The 27,661-nt window shown below is 39.0% G+C and overlaps 1 protein-coding gene and 1 long non-coding RNA gene across 4 annotated transcripts in view; both read left to right on the top strand.

Moving 5' to 3' along the window:
* Nucleotides 1-27,661, top strand: part of GRIK1 (glutamate ionotropic receptor kainate type subunit 1) — a 164,970-nt gene that overhangs the window by 51,032 nt on the left and 86,277 nt on the right. The window lies entirely within an intron of this gene.
* Nucleotides 22,813-27,661, top strand: part of LOC118160695 — a 10,708-nt gene continuing 5,859 nt past the window's right edge. The window contains exons 1-2 of the long non-coding RNA XR_004747638.1: nt 22,813-22,823; nt 25,952-25,954. This is a non-coding gene — a long non-coding RNA (uncharacterized LOC118160695). The remainder of the gene's footprint in view (nt 22,824-25,951; nt 25,955-27,661) is intronic.

Below are 27,661 nucleotides of genomic sequence, written 5' to 3'. Positions count from 1 at the left end.
TTTTTTTTTTTTTTTTTTTTTTTTTTTTTTTTTTTTTTTTTTTCCTGCTGGCAGGTATTGCTGAGGCCAGCCTGAACCCTCTCTGCCCTCCTTACCCACTGGCACCCCAGGCGCCCTTTGTTGCTCCTGCACAATTGTTCATGTGGTTCCACAGAGAACCGGGTGGAGGACTGATTTGTCCCAGAGGATTGCAGTTTGAAGAAATAGTTCTCCAGCTGGGTCTGTTTCTTCATCTGATTCACTATGTGGCTGCACACCCAGCTGTGCTGAGCACAAGGCAGTCTGCGAGTGGAAATGAGCAAGAAGGGCAAGAGCTTGCTTAGGCACTGAAAATTGCATGGTGAGGGGGGTGGACAGTGTCTTGGAGATATAATAGCCCTCTTTTGAATCAGTGTTTCTCAGAGAATTTAGAATTTACAGAAATACTTGTTCATCTTAATTAGAAACTTGCAATTTTCAGCAGTATGTGTAGAGGCCATCTAGAAGGGAGGTCATAGGGGGTCTGAAAGATGAGAGAAATGCTAATAAAGATCAAATTTTATATTTCTGTACTATCATCTCAAGTACTGACTGCTTTTGGGTATTGTGATAATGATCTCTACATCCATATTAAAACATAACTGCACGAAGAAAGAAAGAGCCAGCACAGGAGAACAAATTAATGGGTACCCATGACAAAGGGGCGGAGACAAGTGGGACTGAAACAGGGACTAAGTTAGAAAATATAAAACTGTTTGCATGGCTGAGGAATAGAAACTTAAATACAAGAATTTGGAATAGTCTTTCAGCTCTTGCAAAACTACGCAGGATCACACTCACGATTTCCCAGGAAAGGTTCAAAACTTTGTTATCTACGTGAGTGCTTGTATTACACCTCTGAGAATAAGGTTTTCATTCCAGAAAGATAAGGCTGCTAAATCAGCTTCTGACCTTCCTGAAGCTTACACAGACAAGATTATCTAATGCCTGGAAGCAGACATACACAGAAAATCCTGATCTGCCATATCTTGTTGAACTCCCATTAAATAAAACTCAGTAGTCATTAACACTATGGTTTGGTCCATGCACAAGTTCATGCAAGTGTTTTGTGAGATGTGGTATCCACTAGCTGTTCCGAGATTCCAGCACTGAACTTCGGTTTTTTCCTTCTCTTCATAACACTGTAAGTCATACGTGAAACTATAATGTATGAAACTATCTCAGACTAATGTGGCAAACTGTCTTCCACATATTTTACATGGGTGAACTGAAGAGAAGTGTGCTTTGATCCATTACAAGCACAACTCAGTAAAGGTAGGTGAGGCATGTTTATTTAAAGCACCATTCATACGTAGGCAACATCTTTCTTACTTTTGCCTTCCATCTATGAAAGCAGAACATGGACTAGTATCTACAAAATACATGGTCAGATATTCTAGCAATCATTTGATCCCTCTCTTTGTGAAAACATGAGCCTTTATCACATGCTTAGGGTGAAGAGATGTCAGTGTGACCAGTCATACATTTTAATGTGTAGCATAGTCCCTGGAGTGCCATGGTTTAACTGTTCAAGTGGCTTACACAAACTCTGCATTGGTCTTAGTTATTTTAGGAGCAGATGAGACTTTACCCTCTTATATGTTAGCTGTCCTCCTAGTTCTGTCTGAAATGATCTTTCCCCACTTTAAGGACATGTCCTAATCAGGTGCAGAGACCCCCCCAACACAAAGCTTGTTCCCTGTAGCACATTGCCAATATGTTTGTTTAAATATTAGTGAAAGGCTTAAACTGATTTAGGGGAGAGATTTTATTTTACTGCTGTCATTTATACTGGTACTCCACTGATAGTCCAGTGGAATAAATGTTTACTGGTTTCTGTCTCCTTGGCATAGGGATGTCTGTTTATGTTTGAAGAATGTCTGGAAAATTATCATAATAGTAGCAATAATAATAAAAATAACTGGGACACTGTTAGTTTGCTTGTTAGTTTGCATAGGAACATCTCTCTGATAAATGGGGCTAGAAGTAATGTTTATAAAAAAATAACCAGCAGAATTAGTTATTGTGGAAAGTTCTCAGCAGAATGTTGTTACTGTTGTTCATTTAGATATTAATGTAAAACAGCATTACTTAGTTTCACTGTAATTATATAACAGTCTACACCATTGCTAGAACAAAAAAAAAGTTTCAATTTCCTTCATTTTTTTTTGTCACTAGAATTTTACAGTTTGTTAATATTCCACAGTTCTCCTCATGTGCTTTTCCTATAACTAGCACAGCTGCCTGTCAGGGAGTAAAAAGCAGGCAATGATTATGTGACAGCTTTAGCGTATTTGCAAAAATAAAATATTTTATGTGTGCTTTATGACCTTTGCAGGGAAAGACTGAAGTTACAAGAATAAAACCTGCTGTTAAAAGCCTTACCCCTGCCCTACTTCACAGCAGAAAGCTAGCACCTCCACTCAGCATGCTACGGCTATGCAGAAAATAGAGCAGCAACCTCACTGCAGAGAGACATATGCCTGCCACACGGATATTATGGCCATAAACATAATCTGACAGGGTAAAACATAGAAGCCTTCATCTAGTAACCCAAGGATCTCATTCCCCAGCTACTTTGAGCCGGCTGTTTTGCCTTGTGTTAGGGGCTTGTGAAAGGAAGGAATTCATTTTGGGCTGCTCGCAGCCACCTTCTCGTCCCTCACATGGCTGAGAATAACTTCCAGAAAGATTTGTTCCATAACCTTCCCAGAGGCTAAGGTGAAGCTGACCAGCTTGCAGTTACATGGATCCTTCTTGCCCTTCTCAGAGATGTGTGTGATGTTTACCTTCTTCTCGCTTATTGGAAACCTTCCTAGTCACCACAGCCTTTTAAGGATGACAGAAGGAGGCCTTGCAACAGCATCACACAGCTCTCCTAGCACAATGAGATGTGGCCCATATGGGCACATGGGCTTAGGTATGTCCCGTTGACCTAGGTGAGGCCTAACTCTTTCTTCGTTTGCAGAGGGTAATGCTACATCCTCACACATTCTGACTAGGCTTGTGGAACAGGAGGTCTAGTGCCAGAGGCAAGCTGCCCAAGCCATCCCCAATGGGCAGTTAGCCTGGAAATGAGTTCAAAGGACACATGTCAGAGCGAGCACACAAGAAAAGAGTGGCTACAGTTTTTGAAAGGGAAACATGGCAGTCTGCTGCCTCGGCCTCATCTTGTCTTCTGAAGCTATAGTCAGTAACACCTGTTTCTGGGGGAGGTAGGGAGTGTGTTCTATTCATCTTTCTCCCACCAGTCTTACTCTCTTCCACTTTAGAAATAGGAAGGAGCATCTGGCCACTACATGGGCCAACAGGACGTGACTGAGTTCATGAGTTGCCTCTGTGAGACTGCTACATGCTGTTTGTTGGGATGTTCCAATATTGCTTTTTTAAAGTGCTTATAGCTTTTGTTGTCAATAACCTCCAGGTTCCAAGACATGTTGTTTGTTATGGTGTTCCATCTCATTACATTACCAAGGCGCACATCCTGCTCTCTTCGGGCACTCAGAGCTCATCCTGCCTTTGGGGGAGGTTTGGGTAAAAGTTTACAAAATTAGATCCAACGTGAATTTATGAAAAATTGGATTTTAAAGCAAGAGTTCACACATGCCTTGCAAATCTCTTTCCTTTTTCTCATCTTCTGTCCAGCCTAAATTTTGAACAGCTAAAAGAAGAGCATTAATTTCTATTTAACAAGCTGACTTAGAGACACTATGGGATAAGAGCTACTTTCCACCATGACAGAGGCTTGTATGACCACATCACCTCTGTGAGGTTGTCAGTTTTTACCTTCATTAGAGACAGAGAGGCAGAGTTCATAGCCATCAAAAAGACTAAAACATTGTCTGTCAGTCATCTCCTATTGAAGTCAGATTTTCTTCACCTTTTCAAGAGACAGCGACAGTGCTTCTGAACAACAGTGTCACATATTTTCTTGCTCACAGGAGTAGACAACACTGCAGTAGGAACTGTAACCTTCACCATATTTGCATGTTCTCATATGTACTTTCCATTTACGTTCTCAGTCAGTATGAGCTTTCTGGAACGTTTACTTTGAAGAAAGTTAGAAGAAAGTTTAGACTGATTTGATTTTTATTTCATTTCTTTTTAAAATTTGAATAAAACATTAATTCCTTCTCCTTTCTGGATGGAACTTCCACTTATTTCACACATTTTATATTGATTTCAGAACTGATTCCCAGAAATTTCTCCTGGCTGGCATTCTGTAGATGCACCAAATGGAAGACATAGTGAAAAATGTCAGCTAAGTCCAACTCCAAATATTCTGTACGGATACTGCAGTTAGAATCCATTCACTAAATCCTGCACTATGATAACTTGTCTTAGCAACTGCATGGTACATCTGTAGTATGTGCCATTATGCAAGCTTGTGTATACGTATGCTACAATCTCTTTATCATTTCCATGATAGTTGCATTAAATTTCATGGTAGCAGCAAAGTTCTCTGGAGAAATGAAGTCACCCAGTTTGAAAGCAAAGACAGGAACCAAGTTTCAGAATGGAAGTTCAGTAGGAAATAAATTTATTATTTTTATAAGTTAAGTACTCCATAAAGCTGGTTCTTGGTCATTATGAGGAGTTCACAGACATCAGTAAAGGGAAGGTGTCAGAAAATACAGGGTGATTTTGATCAGGGAACCTTTTTCCAAATCTGTCCGAATGCTGCATTACTCTGTGTAGGGAATATCTCAGCTCTTTGGTGTTTCTTAGGAAGCATCCTCTTGCTACCTTAGTAACTCTCTGTCTGCATACTTACTCATCAGCATGATTAAGAATGTAACAATTTACATTAAAAAAAAATCACCTTTCATTTTTCTCCAAGAGAATTAACAGCTCTGGCAAGTTTTCCAGCTATATGGTGGCTGCACAGTGCAGAGAAAAAAGTATTAACTTTGTGTTTCAGTTTCCTTGGCACATGAGACATTGTTACTTTGAAGCAGGTGCAGACTCTCTCTCCTCCTATGCAGAAATAGAGCATGGGCATTTCCAGGTGAGCAACATGGTCACAGCAGCAGGCACTAATCCTGGTTGGCCCATAAGATAGGGTGGGATGTCTGGTTGCCCTAAGCACTTACCTGGGACAGTTCATGGTTACACAAATGGCCAACCATAAAATATTCTTTATCTACTACCAAAACCAAACAAACACAAAGGACAAATCTATGAGCAGAACTGGGAATAGCCCTGATCCAATGGGTCATGACCAAGAGATCTGAATCTTGTCATTTCTTGAATTGCCAGATGGTCACAATTTTGGTGGCAGTGATAAACATTTTGTTTGAGAAGTTCTTGACAAAACCTTTTCTTGTGAAACTTTATGAAAAAAACTGGCACTGGTTGGAGCATTTAGTTTGGAGGGGTAAGTCTAGAGTTGTAGGCCCTGCTCCATCTGCTGAAGACACCAGAGCCTCACTCTCATGGTGAATAAGTCTCTGAACTACCAGGCACACTTTTTCTAATTCTGTCTTTCCCCACCTGCTATCATCTATTAAAATCTCTGTCAAATTGGTGTTTTTTTCACTGGTACACAGGAACATTTTTTCACTGAGGCTGGCTTTAGATGGCATTTCAGAAAAATATGCTAGGTTCACAGGTTTTGTACTGCTGAGGTGCGTGCCATGACTGCCAAGGTAGAATTAGTCACTCTTTCTTTCAGCAGATATTTAACTTCCAGTTCTAAATTGAATGATTTCCTCACCAAAATTGTTAGAAATATGACCAGAGCTCAAAATTGCAGTAATGGGCATCTGAAGCAAAGATCAAATAACCACACTTTTAATAACCAGTTGAAGGGAGGGAGGTAACACACTAAAGTAGTAATAGATAATAAAAATTACTTGCAGATTTTTGTATATAAGACTCTCAGCTTTATTAGTTCAGAAACTCTGCCACAACATCTGCTCACATACACATGCCCACAGGTTCCAGAGGGCACACTGCTTTAGACATGGCTCAGTGTAAGCAGATATTTGGAATTAATCTAAATAACCTCTTCACCCTAATACTCGTGGTATTTAGATGTAAGCTGTCTCAAGTCTGTGGAGAAGAGTGGAAATGAAGCCTTATAAAATCCCTGACGCTTTGCCTCCTTTAACATCATTCCTTTTATTTATATTTTTACTTAATAGTAGCCCTATTTACTTTCCTAAGTCTACTACTTTAAAAAAAATGTGTAACACATATACACTGTGCTTCATAAATCCAAATGCTGGAACATGAAAATAGTTTTTATAACAACATTAAGGAAGATCTATCTTTCTTATGTGTACTGAAGGCATCACACTGACATTTTTAGGTGATGGAAAGTAAGTCTGCCGGTGCAGAAGACCCCAGGGAAATGATGATAACAATAAAGCACATCTTTAAGGAAAGATTTTAAAGATTTTTAAAGCTGTTCCCCACAAAGATATACAGCAATCGTATAATTACTTTTAAACTTTGGGTTTCTGAGAGGACTTCAGCTCAGGTTTCAATTTCATGGAAGCAATTTGCCACAGACAGATTACTCTGCTAACATTTTATAACACATAGACATCCTTTTGTGGGGTAATCATTTAGTCAGAGGTCCACATATCAAAAAATGCCCTTGCATCTGTTTGCTATAAATTGTACCTGTAATTATTTGTGGGTACAGAATTGGAGGTTAATTCTGAAAATTGGGGCCTTAATATCTTGAATAATTTATAGAAAATGGGTTTGGGTAATTTGCAAGTTGTAAAGCATCATAAAATCTAAGGCATTTCCTGTATCTATCTGGCATATTGGTTAATATGGGCCACTTTTATACTTAGGGTATAAAAGCAATTTCAACACTAAAGAGGGAAAGGGACTTTCTCCTGTTTGTAACAAAGCTTCACCGAGTCCCCTAAGCCTGCTTGTCTCTGGCACTGGATTTCCATAGCATTTAACTGCTGTAATAATGGATGACATGCATAAACATTATTGAAGGTTAGCTCCTGCTTTGTGCCTAAAACGATTCCCTTGGGAGCATATCACAGCTTCAGTTTCATCATTACTCTTGTCAGTCAGTTGTATTTGGTGGGATTTCAGATACAGCGGCTTATTAATATCAGCAAATATTCTGTACATATGCAGAGTACCAAGACAGACAGTTACCCAGCAATTTTAAGGAGTTTAATTATAATGAGTTTTAGTCATCGATATTTATGTAAAACTGTAGGCCCTTTAATGGAAAGCAAAGCAGTGTCTGTTGGCAATGCTTTAAGTAAATAAGTGGGGAATTAGCCATGGATAGGCACTGACTTGCTGTGAGTAGTTTTGTGCAGGATACAAGGATAAGACCTTGGAAGGCTTCTTGGATGTGTATGGTGAGTCCAAGCCTGGGCAGCCTGTCTGCATTACACCGATGCACCACAGGGCTGCTCTGGGACAGTTTGCTGCTACAGAACAACACCCACTTAAATGCAAAGATCACAATTATTCTCCAAAAATGCAATGCAAATAGGTGGAGCAGACAATATGGAGGTCAATATTTGAATCTGTAAATGGAAATGAGTCGCTGCAGTCCTTCCCATTTTCCTACACCCTTCCTCATATTAGAAATGAGAAGCTCAGCCTTCGTAAAAATCAAAAGCTATCCACAATGCAAAAGAAAAAGATGGAATAAATGAAATATGCAAAATATATATAGGCTTTTCAGAGCTGAGATGTGCATTGGGACAGATCCCCAAAGAATATATTTGCGAGTAACTAATCTGCAAAAATTATTCTGCTCTTTCTGCTTACTCCTTATATGCTACCAGTTTCAGGGGGGGAGGTGCTGAGTACTGCAGAGAAATGCAGAGGCAGGTTCCCAGCACAGATCAACCAAAATTTGGTATAAATGCTCTCATATTAAGAGATAAGTCAAACACCCTTTTTTATCACCAAAGTAGTGCAGAAGGATGTGTGTACATGCAAAAATTGGAGAAGAGCCTATGCAATACTCTAGAAGGGGACATCATCTGCATTATTTCAAATAAAGGACATTTCTGAAATCTATGCTGGCTAGCTTCTACCCCAGAAAATAAATTATCCAGCTGTTCATAGGATTATAAATTCATTCAGATCAAAAGAGCCCCCAGAACTCCAGTCCAACCCCCCTGCCCCAAGCAGGGCCAGCTCTCAGATCAGAGCAGGCTGTTCAGGGTGTTCTCTGAGAGGTCCTGAAAACCTGAGGAGGGAGGTTGGATGCCTCTCTCGTGAATTCACAGTACTTGCCCACAGGCAAGAGTAGTACCTGTGGGCATCTTGTCTGTGGGTTCTCCCCATGGCCACCACAGGACAGCTAGGCGCTGGGCTGCTTAGGTCCACCAGGTGCAAGCTCGGTCTCCACTCCCTGCTCCCAAACCTTGTGGAACCTTCTTCCTCTGACTCATGGGCTGAGAAGCTGGTGTGGAGCCTGCAGGACTGTGGCAGTACTAACCTTCTTTTTGCATGGAGATTATTCAATTCAGTCTTGTCACCCCGGTAAAAGGAACACAAAACCTTGACTTACTGATTTTCTCTTTTTTTTTTTTTTTTTTTTTCCAAGTGTTTCTCATAAACTTGCTGCTTGATACAGAACAAGCAACCAGCAAATCCTGGAACACTTAAGAATACATTGTTTTTTATAACTATAGCCAGCTCTGAAATGTAGGTCTGATCCCCATAAGTGAAAATTATTCTTCTTTTCTTTTCTGCCCAGTTTGCTGGAAGAGAGTGCAGAATCAGTCTTTTGGGGAGAATTTCTGAATGCTAATTTGCAACAAGTTTTAACTTCAATATAATACTCATAATCCCACCTACAGGTCCTCACCCTGGTGAAATGGTTCTGTTCACTGCCATGAACATCTTACCATGTAGAGCAGAGCTTACACCATGTAGAGCAGAACTTGTATATCCCCATATTTACTGGAGCTTAGAAGTAACTTTTAATGTTTAAAAATAAGAAGAAAAATGAAGTATCAAACTATGTGTCCACAATAGCAAAGTCTGTTGAAGATTTGCTAGATTATTACATTCCTAATACAGAATTGTGTAAGGCCTTTTTATCTGCAGTTTTTTTTAAAAGTCCTCCCATCTCTCATCCATGAACTTTGAATGATTTTAGCACTCTTGTGGAAGAAACACTCTCTCTAAGAGAGTTATTGTAAAACATCAGTGGCAATCAGCTGCTACTTCCTATTAAATTCAGTTGAAGATGAAAGGCCTCCTGCTGCCTTCTGCCCCCCCTTGCTGGAAGGGTAAGGGGAACTCGGCAGACAGTGCCCCATGTCTTTAAGCCATTTCAGCACAATGGAAATATTACACAAGATGTGCTATTCTGGACTTGGGGATTTTCAATTAATTATCACCAGATCGGAATAATGCAAAGGAATCACTTTCATAACAAAAATCCTCAAACAAAAAAATAAATAAAAAATATTTTCTCTTTTCTTTTTTTTTCTCTTTTCTTTTTTTTTAAAAAAAAATGTTTAATCAAGAAACCCCAGTTGTTTCTAGCAGATGATCTAGCTACAAGAAACCATCTCCAACACATGCATGATTCAAATATTATTTTCAAAGAAAGCCTTTTGATGAAATAAGGGAATTAAACATCAAAAACAATGGCTACCAATTGCAAAAGACAGTTCTTGGTGTGACAGCTGGTCAGCTGAGTAACAAAGAGCTGACAGCTGTATCACTCAGTTCATTATCCAAATGTTTCAGAACGTGAGATAATTTTATTAAAGCAGTGATGTCAAAGAGTTACAAAGAAAAACAGCAGAAAATTGTCCTGAAGAGAGAAATACGTACACATATATGTGGTTACCAGTTCAGATTAAGCCTTCAGACCCACGGAGCTCTTCAAGCAAAGGACCAAGAGAAATGTGTTGGCACGAACCGCAGCAGAGCCCCTCAAGCACTTGAAGCTGACAGAGAAGGAAGAACAGACAGGAAAAAAACAGGAATACTGGAAGAAAGTAATATTCATAGCTGTCCTCCCAGACATTGTTCTGTGAGCATCTGAGTTAATGAACCCTGGCTACCTGCAGGCACACAGCTGATTTCTGCTGAAGCTTTCCTTCTCTTTTGCTCCACATCTGAATCACCTCTGCTTGGCCAGCTTCATTTATTTGTGAGGATGGATGGAAATGAATGAAAGGTGGACAGAGGGCTTGTTTGAGCCTCCTTGTCCTCAGAGAGAAGCTCAAGTGTCTTGCTTCACCTGGAGTGTGCAAAGGATGTAATGCCAAGTGGTCTGCTGGTGAAACTACTCTAGCCAGGTGGATTTGTACCATCAGAGTGCGTGGCTCTTGGTTATTGACTGCAGCACCGAAGGCTGTATCACACGGGGTGCTGGAGACAGGGCTGATAAGGGCATCTGGAAGAACTCCCCTGGGCAAGAACAAAGAGGGCAGACGCTGCTGCGTCCTTCACCTCATGCCCACACACTCAGTGTTGTGCCTTGCATATTTCTGGAAGATCTTACATCATGCTTAGCAGCAGCAAAAACAGATGAAGGGGAAGGAAAAATGGATGCAGTGTGATCTGTCAGCAAGATGATTGCAGCCTAGTGGTCAGCCCCACAGGCTGGTTTCTCGCATTTTTACATCTGTGAGCAGTCAGCACTAGCCCTATTGCCAAGAGATGAGTTTTATTTTTGTTTTTCATTTTAAGTACACGTAAATTGAATAGAGTTTCAGCTTGATTTGCAAAGGCTTTCTGTACCCTTTCAAACTATTTTGGCTAGTTAGGCCATGCTGAGGCTGAGTGTGCCCTTGCCAAATGCCCACTGAGTGGGGCACACATGCATGCACAGCAGCAGGGCACGAGGAGGGTGGCAAAGGCACAGTAGTTAAAAGCACAAAAAAATGGGGTCAGGGAAAGTCAGGGAAAGCTACCTGTGTGACTGTGGGTCATCGCATAAGGACATATGCCCCATGATGAAGCATACATGGCCTGAGCTAATGCCAGGAGGGCAGGCTCCGGGATGGGGTGCTGCCAAGCTGGCATCCCTGCTGGCATGCATATGCTGTACCTCCGGAAAATGAAGTCATCCAGACCTATCTGCATTTTCTCTCCGTGTTTTTTGTTGTTTTGCCTTTTTTTTTTAAGTGCCAATAATATAATTTCATGTGCTAAGGGTTGAAAGCAGTGTCACTAACAGGACATCAAAGCAAACCCATGCTGTGTTTTAAATAAAAAGCAGAGCAGTTGTTTTTCCATGTCGTTTTCCTCTTTGGTGTGAATTTGCATCAGCAATATTCATAAGGTGGGAAACAGGAAAACTATGATTTATTATGCAAAAAATGATAATTTGCAAAAAATCATAATGCTGCTATAATGGTAAGTTATATGGAAATATGGAAAATATGATGTCCTCAAGGAGATTAAGACACTGCCTGCATTTCTGGTAGCATTATACCTTCCGGACACAGCAAGAAGCACAGCAAATCCCCAGAAAGGTGCTTTACCCCTTAAAAGCCTCATATGGTTTACCTCACTGTGAACTTGCTTTCTTGGTGTTCCACTTTGTTGTTGTTTTTAAAGATCTTAATGGTGACTGTAAATTTCTGTCAAAGCAGCTGCCTTCTTTAGTGAAATGTTCTTATTTTGTACAAGCGCCCTTTGATCACTGAGGCATCAAGAGAACATATGCAGTCCAAAAAAAAAAAAAAAAAAAAAAAAAAAAAATTGCTTGTAATGCTAAAAGCTTTGCTATGATTTAAAAATAGAAAATAAACAACCAAGCAAACATCAGCCTTCCTGCTTTTTCTTCCGGACAGCAGTGGCTCAAAACTGAGACTCTGGGCAAAGTGTAGTGAGCAGGTGGCATTGCATAAGCATGGCAAGGAGGACAGTCTCCAATTGAACCTATCACTGTGTTTTCAGGTGTATTTGCAACTCTTCTTGTCCAGTTATCATCTGTATTTGAAAAACCTAATTCCAAAACTCTTATTGTCTCTTTTGGGTTCCCTTTTCTGTTTTGAATGAAGTAGTTGTTTTCTTTAACAATCTCCTTCCTAATCTCACAACTGCAGTCAGTGTTCTGCAAAGTGTAATCTCCTGCAGCGAGGCTACAGTCAGATATAACTTTCCAAACACTCACTTTTTAATGTAGATTATTATTTCCATTGAACTGGGAGCCTCGTCAGGTTCTTGTTAATAACCCCTTATAAAGATGTTCTCAGGCACAAAAAACTGAAAAAAAGTAAGAGAACTGTTTTTCTTCTATTTAGAAAAAATAAAATAAAGCTGATTTTACACATGCATATACTTCTGAGGTTTGGAGACCCACGCTGTGTATCCATCTGCATGAAATCTCTTATACAAGGATTAGAATATTTTAGCTCTATAACACCTACCAGGGAAAGAAGTATGCACTGGATTAGTGTTAACCTTAGTCCTGTTGAGCTCAGTAGGATCAGTCATGTGCATGGGTTTATACATCTTAGCATAATGAGACAAAGACAACATTTCTTCAGAAACCACATATAAACTTTTTACTCATTCGAATGTCAATAACAAAACCTCCATGAGCCAGGACTTCAACCATCAAGTTTATGTGTCGTATAAAGTGTGATTCAGGCTAATTTTGTAAGTAAATTTGTATTTTCTTACTAAAAAGTAAACCTAATAACATAAAAAGAGCATCCCACAGATTTTCAGATAGTTCTCACATCTCTACATTTTCAGTGAAAAAAGAGTAAAAAAAAAGCATTTGTGTTCACACTGCTTTTGTAGGAAAAAAAAAAAAAAGTGTTTTGATTATTATTTTTTTAAAAAAATTGAATTCGAGGAGTGCCACAGAGAAATTTAGATAAAATTCCTGTCAACATTTCCTGACCTCATTTTGCTTTATGTAGGGTATATGGTAAGAATCCTTCCAAAACAAAAACACTATGAAATTAAATTATTTTTTTTTAATAGCAGATGCACAACCTCCACACTAAAACATTTACAAACATTACATAGGACCTTCAGAGAAAGAGTTTCCTTCCTTCCTTCCTTCCTTCCTTCCTTCCTTCCTTCCTTCCTTCCTTCCTATTACAAGAAAAAGCCTTAAACAAGGAAGCCGGTCATTCAGAGGGTACATAGCCTTAGAAGAGTTAAAAAGATCACTGCTGAAATAAAGCACTTGCCACATTAGGCAAGTAGAAATAGGTTTTCTCACATCCTGATGAGATGGACATGATGAAACGTGTGGAATCCACACACAGCTTTCAAGAAGAGCTATTTGCAGTAATAAGAAGAACTCTTAGGCAGCAACAAGTGTGACCCATTCACACCCAAAATGGGAAAGAGGGCTTATGAAGCTCTGCCCCCCTCAGGACAAGGCTTCTGAGGATGTCTTTTCCCTTTCCCTTCTTCATCTCCCTATGACCTCTTCCTCCTACTCCTTTTTCCCTTTCCCCCTGCTTTTGGGTATGTGTGTTGGTGGAAGGTGCAGCTGCAGCACCTCAGCCGCTGGCAGAGGGCCCATCCCTGTTTGTTTCCAGCTGGCAGGCATCCCCACAGCCCCTGAGCCCGCAGTGCAGAGCCGGAGATGGTGTAGCACCCAATGCAGCCACAGACACTTCACGTCTTCCCCACCCACGTTTCCCCAGCTGCAGGGGTACAGGGCAGAATAAAAGCAGCCTCTAACATAGGAAGACCCCAAGTCTCAAAGCCAAAAAAAGGCTTGTTATTACTTCCCAGGTCTGTCCAACAAGCAGGTGCAGAGACTCTCTGCCAAATAGGGAGGAACTTCCATTTTTGCTGCTCAGCACAGGGCTCACAGCATCGCAGCTGAGTGCGCAGCACTCCTCTGGGCACCACAGCATGAATGTATGCCCCCCTGGGAGACTGCTGTCTGATTTGGTCTTTATTGCTTCTCTAAAACTCTTCACGCTACTTGCCTTTTAGATCTTTGCTGCATGCTGCACCAGTGTTTTCAGAGAAGTATTCACAATGGCTTTAAGGTGCCTTTTCTGAATAGCAAGAATTAATTTAATTAATTAGTAGAAAAAAAAAAAAAAAAGTGCATAATTTGGGTTATTTCCATCAGCCATTTTATAATTTCCATATTGTAATTTATCATTTCAATAGGTGTTCCAGGAAGCAAACTTGTCAGTGATCCTCAAAATCAGTCCCAAGAACCTTCTTCTAAAAACTAGTACAGCAGCATTTGATACCCCTGAGTCTTCTGGTGATGATTCCTACACTAATGAGAAACTGCATATTTTGTTAGCGGCTCAGCTACTATTCCTTTCTGCTTTTTTATCCCCCCAGACTTCTTGAGTACATGCTATCTGTGATAATTTGGTATTTAAAAAATGTCTGGTTACCACACAAGATTTTAAAGGTATAGACACATCTACAATTATCCAACTCATGCTCTAATAAACCAATCAGATCACACTTGAAAAATAAACAAAACAAAACCCACTAAGTATCAAGGAAACAGAAATTTCTCAGACAGAAAAATTCTAGTGATCTTTTTCTTTTTAATTTTCTTCTATTTTCTCTTGCTTTTCATTTTTGCAAATGCTTACACATTGAATGAAATGTAGCATGGACCAACAGCAATTTTTTATAATAATAAGCTTATTCAGCCAACTGCTGAAACTTTATTGAATAAAAATGAATTCTAAATACCTAATAACACATTTTTACTGCCTTTTCTAGAATTCATACCTTTAGTCTACCTTTGCTCACAAAATGATATATACGGCAAAAATATAGCTGCAATAGAGAAAAAGCATCTGTTAGAGTTCATGAAGGACAAAGTTAAGAAATCATTTCTTGGCATGCTAAAACCACATGTTGAAATTCTGTCAAGCTCATCTGGTATTATTTTTGGCAGGATTAACTGTATGAGCACAGAGATTAAAAAGGACAATATCCCATGATTATGGGCAATGTATGTGCTATTTCAACAGAAAAGCAACTGCATTCCTGACACGGCAATTTTGTGTTTGTTGTACATCCTTAATTCTCCAAAAAATCTGAAGAGAAGCCTTTTCATAAACAAAGACATCTATATTCTTATATCTTCTTTTCAATTCACCTTTGTGCTCTGATCCGAGTCTGTACCTGAACTTTGCTCCTAGGAAAAAGCCAGAACTCCACTATGAATAGGAGAAGTAAGATTCCGATTTTCATAGCCACATGCAAACACAAACCTCTTTTCTATAGTTGGTGTTTGGTCTGTTTTAGGGAGCTGGAGCTTGGATTCTACTGATTCACTACTGATTTGCATACATATTTAATAATAGTCTGGAGGCTAGCATGTTTGTGGTTTATGTTTTCAGCAAAATGATCTGAGAAAAATATCTTATTATTTTAATTGGATAGTTTATTATACACTTGCTATTTATATGCAATTGACACTTCAATTTTACAAACTTGCAGTATTATTTCCCGAGACTTCTATTTTCTTAATATATATCAGAAGTCTGTGTCTGTGCCCAAGTAACTACAGTTTGTTTTTCCAGGAACAGGACCGAGCAGAACAGCATCACTTACACAGGTGCTTCCAGACTCCCCAGCAGGGTGTTTCTGCAGATGGCTGTCCTGGAGATGCCACAATGAATACAAGTCCACTGAAGCCAGCAGGCTCTTTTCTTTTATCAATGATGTTTGAATTGCAGCATGGTCACTTCCCTTCTTGTAAATCAAACCTAACACGCAGACCTACTATACTGTAGTTCTTCCTTCCTTGACCCAGACTTAAAGAGAGCTATGCACAGCAGCTTCATGTCCTTGTAAAATAAAAGGAGTATGGGTTTTCCCAAGCAGTTAAAGACTTGTGCTTATTTAACTGATTAGGAAAGCTAATTAATTGAAGAATTACCCTCCCACCCCCTTTTTTGATAGTTAACATCATGAAACTATAGACCATCATTCAACAACCTATAACAACTTAATATTTCAAAGATTGTATTTGCTACAGTGAATATAAATTCAAATGTGTGATTCAGGAAGTCCTTCGTATTTTGGGAAAGGGAAATGTAATCAGAATTAGGGAGCAAAGAAAAATCAAAATGAAGGTATACAAGATATCCACCCACTGAGAAGTGTAGAATTTCACATGCAGTGTGAAAATTACTTAGCAAATTATTCTAACTCATCTCCTTAAAAATGCTTAGTGTTTGCTCTCCTCCCAAACTTGCTTAGTGAATTTCTATTTAGTACTCTTCTAAATCACAGGCTTTCAAGTTTTCACTGAGTATTCAACCTATGTTTTAAATCTGCCGGACACACCTGCACTGCTTTAAGAAATGAAATATGTCCAAAAGACATGTATAACTAGCTTCCAGCCAGCAGAGAGGCATCCTAGTTCTTCATTTAGTGGAACATTTATTGGTACTTGTTCTCAGATTCGGGTGATGCCTTTAGTGATGGGAATTGTACTTCTCTGAAATGGGCTAGTGCCAGTCCTGCAAACTACCTCTAGAGGCTTTACATGATGCACAGGGCTTGAGTTAGCTCTAATCCACATTTTCTGTGGAAAAGGGTATTTTCAGGATCTTTCTGGGCTAGAAAGTTTTGCAGCTGTTCTCTTTATGGACCAGGTATTAAAGGAAATAGGCTTTCTGGCACAAACAACACACAGGTGAGATGTAAAGTGTTCCAAGCATTATGGCCATTATTTGGTCAAGACTGTGCAGGGCAGCAGACTGAGTTTCTGTACTGCATTGTCCCCTGTGCCATCACTGTACTGTAAACCCTACCAGGTACTTTGAATACAAGTAGATATCAACTAGATTTTTCTCTTGCATTAAAAGACTTTACACATCCAAATGTCCTTTGGGTGTTTTGAGACCCTGCATGGCAGAGTCCTGAAGGACTAATCCACTCCTCCACACAGAGATCCTAGAAACCAGAACAGAATAGCCAACTACCTGACAAATCAGAACAGTATCACCAGGCATCCAGTTTTCAAGCAGTAATGAAATAACCATTGCTTCAGTTGTCCTCTGCCTTTTCTAAGCCAGCTGGCATTGTGCTACAGGGAAATTACACATCCATTTTGATTATTTACTCTCATCTGCAGTCTGCATTCCCCACCCTCCCCCTGGATTTAACGATCATTACTGTTAATAAGGGCCAGGCAAGTGAGTGCTGAGGGTCCAACACAAAGGCCAAAAAAGTTAATGGAAGGTCTTTACATTTTGAATCAAAATCATGCTTTCACACCCAAACATCTTCAGTGAAAGCTGTGCACTCATCTCCCATGTCACTCCAGCAAGAGATGTACACGTGCGTCTGCAGATGTTTAATGGAGAGCATATGGTTGCAAAACACTGATCAGTGGAGTTTATCAACATGGGGAGATAATATGTCAATGCACAGGGAAGGTTAGTGGTAACCGCATACTACAGATTAAGTTTAAACTGTTGTCAGACTTGATGGTGGCAGTTCTGAATCCATAGATTCCTATGGTTAGTGGTTCATGGATGATCAATGATACAGATAGACAGAAAAGTGGAGGCTTTAAAAGCCTGTTGAGGAGTTGGATGACCAATTCTTGCCAATTTTAATGGGAAACAGAACACCTAAAACCTGTTGCCAAGGGAAATAGATGGAGAAGCCTTAAAAATTGCACCTAATAAAAAATAAATAAATAAATAAATAGAAGAGTTCAGCAATTTGTTCTCGCATCTGATTTTACAACAATGGCTGATAGTGCTGGAAACTGGTTAAGCAATATGTATGGAGAGAGAAAAGTGTGGCAAAACCCCACAGTTTAGATCCTGCAAGAGATAAATGAAATGTCCTCAGTGGATGATCCTTAGCTGAATACAAGCTGCAGGGTAAAACATAAGCTTCAATCAACTCTTGCAAATAATTTGAGCCCAATACCATAAGTGCCTTAAATTAAATCCCTCTCAACAGGAGCCAATCTAAATCATTAAACATATGTCACATAGAGAGCTATAATCACTACAAGTGTCGTCTACATAGCATTTAATTTACATAGAAAATGTATTGCAGTTGTTAATTTGACCATTTTTCAATGTTCAGTATCTCACAGAAAACATACATAGTTAGAAGCAGCATTTGCCTTGTCACCAAGTGAAAACCACATGTGCACACAATTCTGTTATCCAGTTTGTTGTGGCATATGTAACTGTGAAAGAAAGCTTTCCTGCCACGTACAAACAACCCACCTCTTGTTTAAGATCTCCACTATGATTTATTACTACCTTCAGAATTTCACAAAGTTTCATTCCAGGTGGGATCATTAGATAATCCACACCTAATTCCACCATAAAAAGGAGCAGAATTTCATGCTCTTACCTCAGAATGGAGCCCATTAACTTCTACAGGACTGTGCCACGTCTTTCAGAAAGGCACTCAGTGTTGTTCTGAATAAATTACAACCTGCCAAGAAGTAGGTGTTCTGGCTTATGGTCTTAAAACTGTCTCTGTTTTCTAAAATCATACACCCTGTCAACGGTCACATCCCTGGGTGGCTGGGGAGTGGGGAGAAAAAAAGAGAAGGAAAAAAAAAAAAAAAAAAAAGAAAGAAAGAAAGAAAGGAACCAATCTCCCTCTGTCTCTGTGATTCATATCATACAAAACTTCCTATGGGCACCCTGGTCTTTGGAGATTTGTCCATCCCCAGGTAGTACATGGACTGGTGATGTTTCAGGTGTGAGTGTTAGGGAATAGAATAACTGGAGACTTATCTATGATTGCACCAAATGCATCTTTAAATACAATAATCAGTGAGCCTGGTTCACTTACTATGTTAGTGTATGTTGGAAGAAAGTCATCTGGGAATGTGAACAGAAATACCCTGAGACGCTTCATAGATACTGAGATCAGAGTCATGCCCAGCAGGCACCAGCATTTTGTAGGCACAAAATAACTAAACAAAGCATAAAGGAAAAGAAATATGTCAATACAATAAGCCAAAGCCAAAGGAGCCTCTTTGACACATCTGCACATGCCAGCAAGAGTTTAAATAGCAGGGTTTGGCCTTAATATTTTATTTCTTGAGTTACTAAAGCCAACATGATCATACAAAGGAATGGGCATATTGATTAAATACTAGTTTCATTGAATACGGGCAAAAAGTTGCATTCACATATGCTGAGAGAGTATTCACAGTGCCTCCCTGAATCTGAAGAGTGTATATGACAAACAGCAGCACAAGGATGCCCTAAATCCAAAGCCCTTTTAGTCAGCCACTGCTTTCTACCCCACTTTCCTTGAGATCTGTTGTATTCCCCTTAGAAGGCCTTCTTAAATTAAATTAATTTTCTGAAAACCTTAGCTCGATATTTCTTTTAGTGACACAGCTCATGCCGAACAAGAGCTGGTGGAGTTGCCTGTTCAGGCAGTTCTCTTTCTCCAGCTCCAGCAGGCGTGAAACAGATCCAGCAACCTGAAACAATCTCAGCTCTGTTGTTATGGAAATCCACCCAGGGGTTTGTAAATGCGCAACATGAGCTCAGTGTTTGATTTTAAGGGAAAGACTAGTCTTGATGTCACTTTGAAACACGTGTAACATATAAATTCTAAAAAATGGAAGACCTTTCAAATATAGAAAATGTCAAGAAAACTCCAAATAACACAACGTATAGGAAGTTTTATATGCAGAAAGGAAAAGTGAATCACCTAGCAAGGAAAAATAAATCTAATCTCCTGAGCTGAAGTTGTAATTTTACTTTGAAACTTAAGTTTTTCTCTTCTGATTAATGGTAATGGGTTTTAAGCCATACTTTACACTTGCTAATTATAAGTAATTACAGTTTCCTCTTCATAGCAAGGTTATTTTATGGACTTTTCATCATAATTTCTAACAATTAAATTATGAGTCTAAAAAAAACCCACATAATAGCTATACCTAGTAGCCTCAGCTTTTGTATAGTGAACTTCTGAAGAATGATTTAGTAACCATGAGATTCACTTCAGGAGCCCAGAGATGTAGTTTCCAGTTTTTCAGTGAAGAGTCTTTTTCTTTCCTTTATTTTTTTATAGATCATTTAATATTATACTTCAATTTTAATGTGACTAATGCATTTGTAAAATTCTCCACAACCAAATTCCCCCCCCCCCCCATCTTTTAAAAAGTACATACCTAACTTTTCTATCAATAACTGATAATTGTAACCAAGTATAATACAACTACAAGTAATAACTGTATTATCTATAATAACTAACATATCTAACTAGCAAGTTAATAATTCCTGATGAAGCTGTTCCCATTGAAGCTTACTGAGTGGTTAGCCATGAGGACATGGAGTACGTAATGCCTTAGCAGAAATGCCTATAAGAAATTTTCTGGAAAAGTTTGGGCTTGATCCATGGCTTAGAGAAGTCAATGGACTTTGGCTTCAATCATATTGTTTGCCTACAATACGTAATGCTAGATAGGAAAAGAAATTAAAAAAAAAAAAAAAAGAAGAAGAAGGATTATAGTCTTGCACGGACCCAATGTTGGATGGAACAACCAATGAGAGGTAGAATCTAAAAGTGTATTTTCAGAGCAGCACAATTTTAAGTGTGCACAACTGCTGACATACTCATTGCACATAACAAGCAAATCTGTTCAAGATAGAAAAATCTGCATAAAGATTACATCTCTTTTACAGGAAACTGATAATGCCCAATGCACTTCTCATGTCTTCATGTTATTTCAGCCAAATTATTGCTACTGAAATCTTTTCTAATGCAAGAGCAGACCACTTCAGCTTTGTGGTAAAAATCCAAGTATCATTGTGTGCAGTCATGCTACAGCAATTTCATTTGCAACCAAGTATAAAGTAGAATACATTCTGAATTTTCATTTAAAACCTGTTGATAAGCACAGATGCAAACACATTTGAGATGTTTTGTTTGTTTGTTTGTTTGGTTTGTTTGTTTCATTTTTATTTGTTTGTGGTTTTTTTTTGGTTTGCTTTTTAGGAATTTTAGGAGCCTTTCACAGACTCGTTGCACAAATCATACTCGTTGCACATAGTTCTTGAAACACAGAGGAAAATTCAAAACACTGTGGATAAGAAACAAGAAAGAGAAACATATGTAGCTGCTACAGTCTTTTCCAATCATGTTTTATACTGAATTCATCCCTAAGAATCAGCTAATAAGTTCCAGCACTAGTATGCCTGAGGATGATTGCTGCTGCAATAGGCATTTCTATGCATGCACTAGATGCAATCGCTAAGCATTTCATGTTAGGGTTTTAACTAGTTAGAAGATTGCTGGGTTAGGTATCCTGAAATTTGCCAACACATCAGGAATTTGGTTTGCATAAAAGACACCACTTTAACAGCTTTTGTGACTGATTTGAGTGGGGGTCTCTGAAATTCATAGACTGATGTACAAATGAAATCACAGAAATGAAGTTTGGATTCAAAGAACATATCTGGACATTCAGCATTGAGTAAAGTGGTGATACAACATGGAAAGTTCCATAGTGAAAGAATTTCTGGAGTTAAGGCTCTTATATCCCATTTAATTTAGGCCCCATTATGCACAGGAATTTCAAAAACATATATTTCAAACCCATCTCCATCTGAAGGCTCAACGCTACTGGGAATGTTCAGTTTCATCCGTACATTCTAAGCATTTTCAAATCAGTCTTGTGAGAACATGGGTTTTTGAAGAATATAAGTTCTGAGGAAAAAAAAAAAAAAAAAGGCAATACAGGAAAAGTGTTCCTCTAGTTGTTAGTAGCTCCAGTTCAGGTTCCCTTTCCAAATTTCCACTGAAGTTGCATAATTTAACATTTCATAAAGTTGTGATCAGGTGCAGATGTACTCTGTTTACACTTGTTATTTTAACATTTGCAAATGTAGATAAGATATTTTTCAGACACAAATGGTCCTCAGTAGTTTCATGAATAGAAATGTTCCAGATTGATAATTACCAAGAAAGCTTTAAATTGCAGGCACCTCAACTAAGAGTCTTTTCAAGAGCCAGCCATCATTATTATAAAGAAATATGGCAACTCAAAGCACAGGTGCTGAATAAACATTACTTGTAAGAGTGGATCGGTTGCAAAATCTGCAAGACCATCCTTAAAGATGTAATCCTAGATGAGCCTACTTAGATGTTATACTTTACAAGACTGAAAATGTATTCTGATATTTTTCTTTAAAGCACCTGCTATGCTGAGGCTGCAATATAATAATATCTTGTTGAGAAAACTGTCAGCTCATTTTCTATGTGTTCCTTTTGATACTTGGGTATTTAAGGATGAAACTACATTAATGTTAGTAAGAGAGAGACTGAATAATCCAGAAGGATGGAGAAAAAATATATTTCTATAAAGTTTAAGGAATAATAAATAAACCCTGAGTAAAATCTGCTCATTTCACCTTGCTGGCATCTCACAAAGCATGGGGGACAGCCAGGGAAGGGCTCCCAGTGGTGTGATTGGAAATCCAAGAGATTCAAAACAATTTATGCTGTGAGAAACCTGGTGACATTTGGTTTTATATCTGTCCTCTACTCCAATAAAAGACTAGGGATGGATGGACTTATTTATTTTACTGAAAACAATTTTAATCGTCTTTATTGTCTTTTTTTTTTTTTTTTTTTTTTTTTTAAGATTCTGGTTTTAAACCTCACATTCATATTTTCTTAATTAAATACATTATGTCATCTGATTAGCTGATCGCAGTCTTACCTGTATTTTGCCACTCTTTCCAGAAGAATGCAAGTTTTCCAGTCCTATTGCAAAAGTCATTTGTATGAAAGATCAGTAAAGGAGGCTTTGGAAACTCTTCTGCTAGGCTAGCCTGAACATACTGTGTTCACAAAGGGGCTTTATGGGCTGGAAGTCCTCAGCCTTTTTTTTTTTTTTTTTTTTTTCTGTCAGAGGAGTTCAAAAGCTCTTCCACTGTATAATCTCTTCCTAATAGACATGTTACATAGTTCACCTATAAGCCAAGACGAGCTCAGCAAGCAGTGTGTCAAGCTGGCTATGTATTATTAATGCATGTCTTCTGCATTCTGAGCATCTACCTTTATCTAATAGCTATAAAACACAGCTGATGCTTCCCTTTGCTGCAGTGTTAAAAGAAATGCCATCATTTCTGTCTGATCAGGAGTGAGCATACATGGCTCAATTCTCCATCTCTGGAACAGCAGTATTTGAATGGCTGTTGGGCCAACACCTGTTTGCACCTAAATAGTGCTGAAGCAGACCTTAGGGGAAAAATGGCAGCAAGCCTGGGGCCACAGTTTGTGATATTGCAAGTGAGAGGCTGTGCTGGGGGACAAGTGGGGAATAGCAGCTCTTCTGCACTGACCTCCTTCCTCCCTACTCTGACAGGGACCTGCATCTTACAGGATCAGAGGTGTGGCTAGAAGAGTATGGTGTCAAGAAGTTCCCAAATGCTGCCTCTGGTGTGCTTTTGAAGCTGAATCAGGAAGATTTCTGATTAAATTGCTAGGCGTTAGGAGTCCAAGATGTTGCCTAATACAGGAGAGAAGCACTGGAAGACCATGGATGTCCTGGTCTCAAATTGAAATAGTTCAGTAAAATTTTTATTATACTGCTATGTCCTAGCTTCTGATTTCTTAGCTGCCCAGTGCTACAAAAGTCTCTCATATTGTTGTACCAAACAACAACAAAGGTACTAGAGGTCTCATTTTCCCTTTCTATGTGAAGGAAAAAAGGAAGGATAAACACACCAGAATTGCAGCAGGTTTCTTGTTTTCTGGCTGGTGTTACCCCATTGACCACATTGACTGCCTGAACTGGTGAGGCCACAGGCTTCAGTCATGGGCCAAGATTTTAGCAGGGTTAGTGAAAACCCCAGTGGACCTTTGGTCACCATGGGAGAAGGGAAAAGTGCTGACTGTCCCAAGTCCTCTCCATTTTAGAGCAATTATTTTAATTCTTATCTCCAGAGTGAGAGAACCAACTTCAGCCTTAGACTAGTCTACCCCAGACAGTTGCTGTGTATCAGAAGGAAACAAAGCCAGAATTCACTGTTACTTAAAATGTGCAGTGTGTGACAACAAAAGCTAATGTTATCTTTGTGTCTTTGACATTTAAATTCTTGATCCACTGTGTTAGGAAGTTCTTTTTAAAAATGCAGTGTCCATAACAGTCTCCAAGGGGATATCTCTGCTGTAGCTTGCTAAGCTGTGGGCTCCTTGACATACCCCACCAGAGAAACCCATGTCAGTCATTTCTGGATCAATAGCTAGCACTGCCTTTAGGGGAATTTTAACAGCTGGATTTCAGAAAGAGAAGAGTGATTAACTAAAGTTGGAGTGCAAAATGGTTTCCCTACTAACTTTAACCTCCCTCCACCACCACTTCTGTTCTGGAAAAGATGTACTTTTGGACAGTCCGTGATCTGAGTTTATCCATGCTTTTTCAGGATAAGCTCAGATTTCTTCAGCTTTATTAAAGACCTTACTTTCATAAGCATCTTACAAATAATAGTGCTTAATGGGCACTCATGAAAAGAAAAAAGTATATATTTTTAAAGATATAAACCTGATGTTTATGCATAAAAGGGTTGTTTACTAAATAACAGTCTAGGATTTTGAAATCTGATTTTCTATTTCTGTTTAAGAGCTTGAGAAAAATGGCTAATCCTTAAGTAGTGTCAGTGCATATACAAAGCCACAATTTCTTCATGGCAAAGCTATATCTTCACAGCTCAGGACTGTTCTCCAGCTAGAGAAACTAAACTCTTAGGGGATTCAGCCAAATGAAGCTATACATCTTTCTATGGGTCAGCTGCTGTCAGAGTGCAGAAAAATAAAGTGAAGTGGCAGTACATGCTGTATTGATTGCTGCTTTCTGGGAAGTGCAAGATCTTGTAGCAAATGAAAAGGAAGGTGTTAAAGCACTTTTTGCCCAGATGTACTTCCTGTTATAAGCAGGTACCTACATGAAAGCATGTGGCAAAACCCCTCTGAAATCAATTTTCTTTGCTATAGTTTTAGATAGGGTCTCTATTGCTCTATTTGGAGCAGTTAATTCTGGTTTTCCTCAAACATAAAGTACAATTATTTCATATTTGCAACAACTATGACCATTTTTTTTAAGCATTCTAATAGTTTTTATGTGGATCCAACTAAAATCAATAAGGAAAGCTTTCAGCAAGTTCTGTCGCTCAAGGCCATTGGTCTTTAACTTTCTTTCAGTCAGCTTTCTTCCCATTGTCCTCATCTACTTATATTTCTGTGAAATTATTTCCCTCTTTTTCTATTCTTTAATATATATATATATATATTTCCTCTCTGTAATTGGTCTCTCCTCTCTACTTTCATGTTGTCTTTCCATCCCTTTTCATTTTCAGAAGCATTTTGTAGTCCAATACATGACCAGCAATTAATGTGACAGGATACCTGAAAGGGAAATCCTCTGACCCAGGCAAATATGTAGGAAACTGTATCTGTGAACCAGTGCTCCAAAAAATTTCAAGAGACACCAGAAAGTGTTTCTCTTCCAGTGGGAGTATTTAAATTGTTACAGCCTAGTGGGAGAGATGCTCAGCCGTGACAGAATTTGATCAAAACCTACTGAAATTGGTAGAAACATTTACTTTCTTCAGCAAAGTCTTATTTCTGCTGAATAAATGACAGAGGGAAAGACTAACAGTCTGCTACTTTCCTGCTGGGAGCCTTAAAAAAAATTAGAAAATCACTGATTCTGTAGAGTCCTAGAGTCCTGGAGTGTTTTGTTTTGTTTTTTCCCCACAAAAATCAGGAAGCAGGAGGATGACAGCAAAAACTATGAATGGATCCAGCTACAGAGCTATGGTCAATGCAGAGTTAACAAACCCATCATCTCATCTCATTAATTAAAGGAATTAATTACAGGGATTTTCATTACTTTATATTCCAAACCATCATTACAAACATTTTGGCAGTGCTCACACCGAGCTAAAACATCCACTTGAAGCACCCACCTTGCTGGGCAAGGGCTTCCTCATTGTCCTGCTGTCAGCACATCTCACTGCAGCACGGGTCTGGCAGATATTAGGGAGTCCTGAAGAGAGCAGCTCAATTCATAACATACTTCATGATTAAAATATGGCTCTGTTGAAGGTGGAGGCTTGATTTTTCGTGTACTTTCACAACATGCAGCATACCACCTGTGCTCAGCACAGCAGACTTGATGGTGCACATGTGCAGTGGGAAAGTGGGGTGCCATAAACCTGCATGCACTTCTTTCTGTGCCCTTTCCAGGTGCACTGCTCCTGGGGAAAACATCTCACACAAAATCAAACCCATTCTCTGCAAGGCTCATCGGCCTAATTCTAGCTCCAAGAAGAGAAGGGAAACAATTCTTATTCCCTTCCCCTTGCTGCATGACCAAAAATAGCATCAGATGGGACCCAATGTTGCATGTGTAACTGGGTAATTAGAACCAATTTTCTCCCTCTCCTGTTTTTCTCTCATTTGAAATTAATGCTGCAATGCATGGATAGCTAGTTCACCCAAGCAGGTATGGTTCTGTGGGAGAAAGAATTACAAACAATGTGAATAACATATGTATTATCTTGCATTTTTAGTGCCTGCTGACTAGCCTCTGCATCAAGTAAAAACAATAAAATACAGGCAGTCAATCATTTTTAAACTACCATCAAATAAAGAATTTGCACTTCTGAAATGATCCTTTGGTTTCTTGCTAGTACTGCTGCTGCTGTATTGCAAGAGATGCGTAAATCAGGTCAACCAGTTGTCTCCCTGTAAAAATAGAAAAAGTTCATTACTTTGAAATTCTTTAACATGAATCATGCCAATTGAGCCTTTGGGAAATATCTCCACACTCACAAGCTGAACTCAGACAGATCCCACTGGAAAAGGCAGATCTTTGTATCTTAATAAGCTCAACTTTTTATATATGTACATACACATATACATATATTTATCCGTTTGCTTTCCAAAGGATAAAAGCATAGCTGAATGCAGTAGCTCACTAGTGTGAGAATAATTATAAAAAGCTGGCCCCGTCTCTTATAGAGAGTGTTGTGGATAGAAGAATGTTTTAGCATTATCTATTTAAGATCCTTTCCCTTCTTTGCACCCTTCAGTCTTTAATCAGGTCTTGTTTGCTGGGAGTTCTGCATCTTGGCCTGGCATGTGTTGGTGGCTCTGCTGCATTCACAGCACTTGCACCTGTCTGTGCAAGGGCTGAAACTGAAATGTGGTTTCTACCACTTTCATCGCCGTGCAACTAAAGCACTAAACATATTGCATGAATATAACAGAAAGGCTGAATCTCTGTGAGGGTTCAGTCTAAACCAATCCAGTTTTGAATCAGACTTCAAAGCCTGACAAACTGTACCCCACCTCTTGTTAAAGCTGGTAGCAAAGTCTCCACAGAAGCTGCAGGAATTCACTCAGGTCCTAAACATGGGCCCAGAGGTAGATTTCAGTTGTGCAGTTTTGAACCTAGGACCATCAATTTGTCAAATATTCAGTGACCTTTCTAAATAAATAAATAAATAAATAAATAAATCTAACCTCAAAAAACAAATCTGATGCTCACATTTGCTGACTTTGACACTTTGGTTGCTCCCTTTTCCTTCTTTCTTCACAAGGCTGCAGGTCCTGAACTTGTCCCAAGTTTCAGTTTCTCAGTCCTGCATCACAGACCTGGAAAGGAAAATATAACCTTCACCCCCACCACCAAAAACCACCCCTGCTCCAATTTATTATTTATATTATATTATATTATATTATTTTA

The sequence above is a fragment of the Oxyura jamaicensis genome, chromosome 1 (assembly GCF_011077185.1).
Source record: "Oxyura jamaicensis isolate SHBP4307 breed ruddy duck chromosome 1, BPBGC_Ojam_1.0, whole genome shotgun sequence".
Taxonomy (NCBI): Eukaryota; Metazoa; Chordata; class Aves; order Anseriformes; family Anatidae; genus Oxyura; species Oxyura jamaicensis.
The sequence above is the reverse complement of the archived record's forward strand: the minus strand, read 5'-3'. Positions and strand labels throughout refer to the sequence as shown.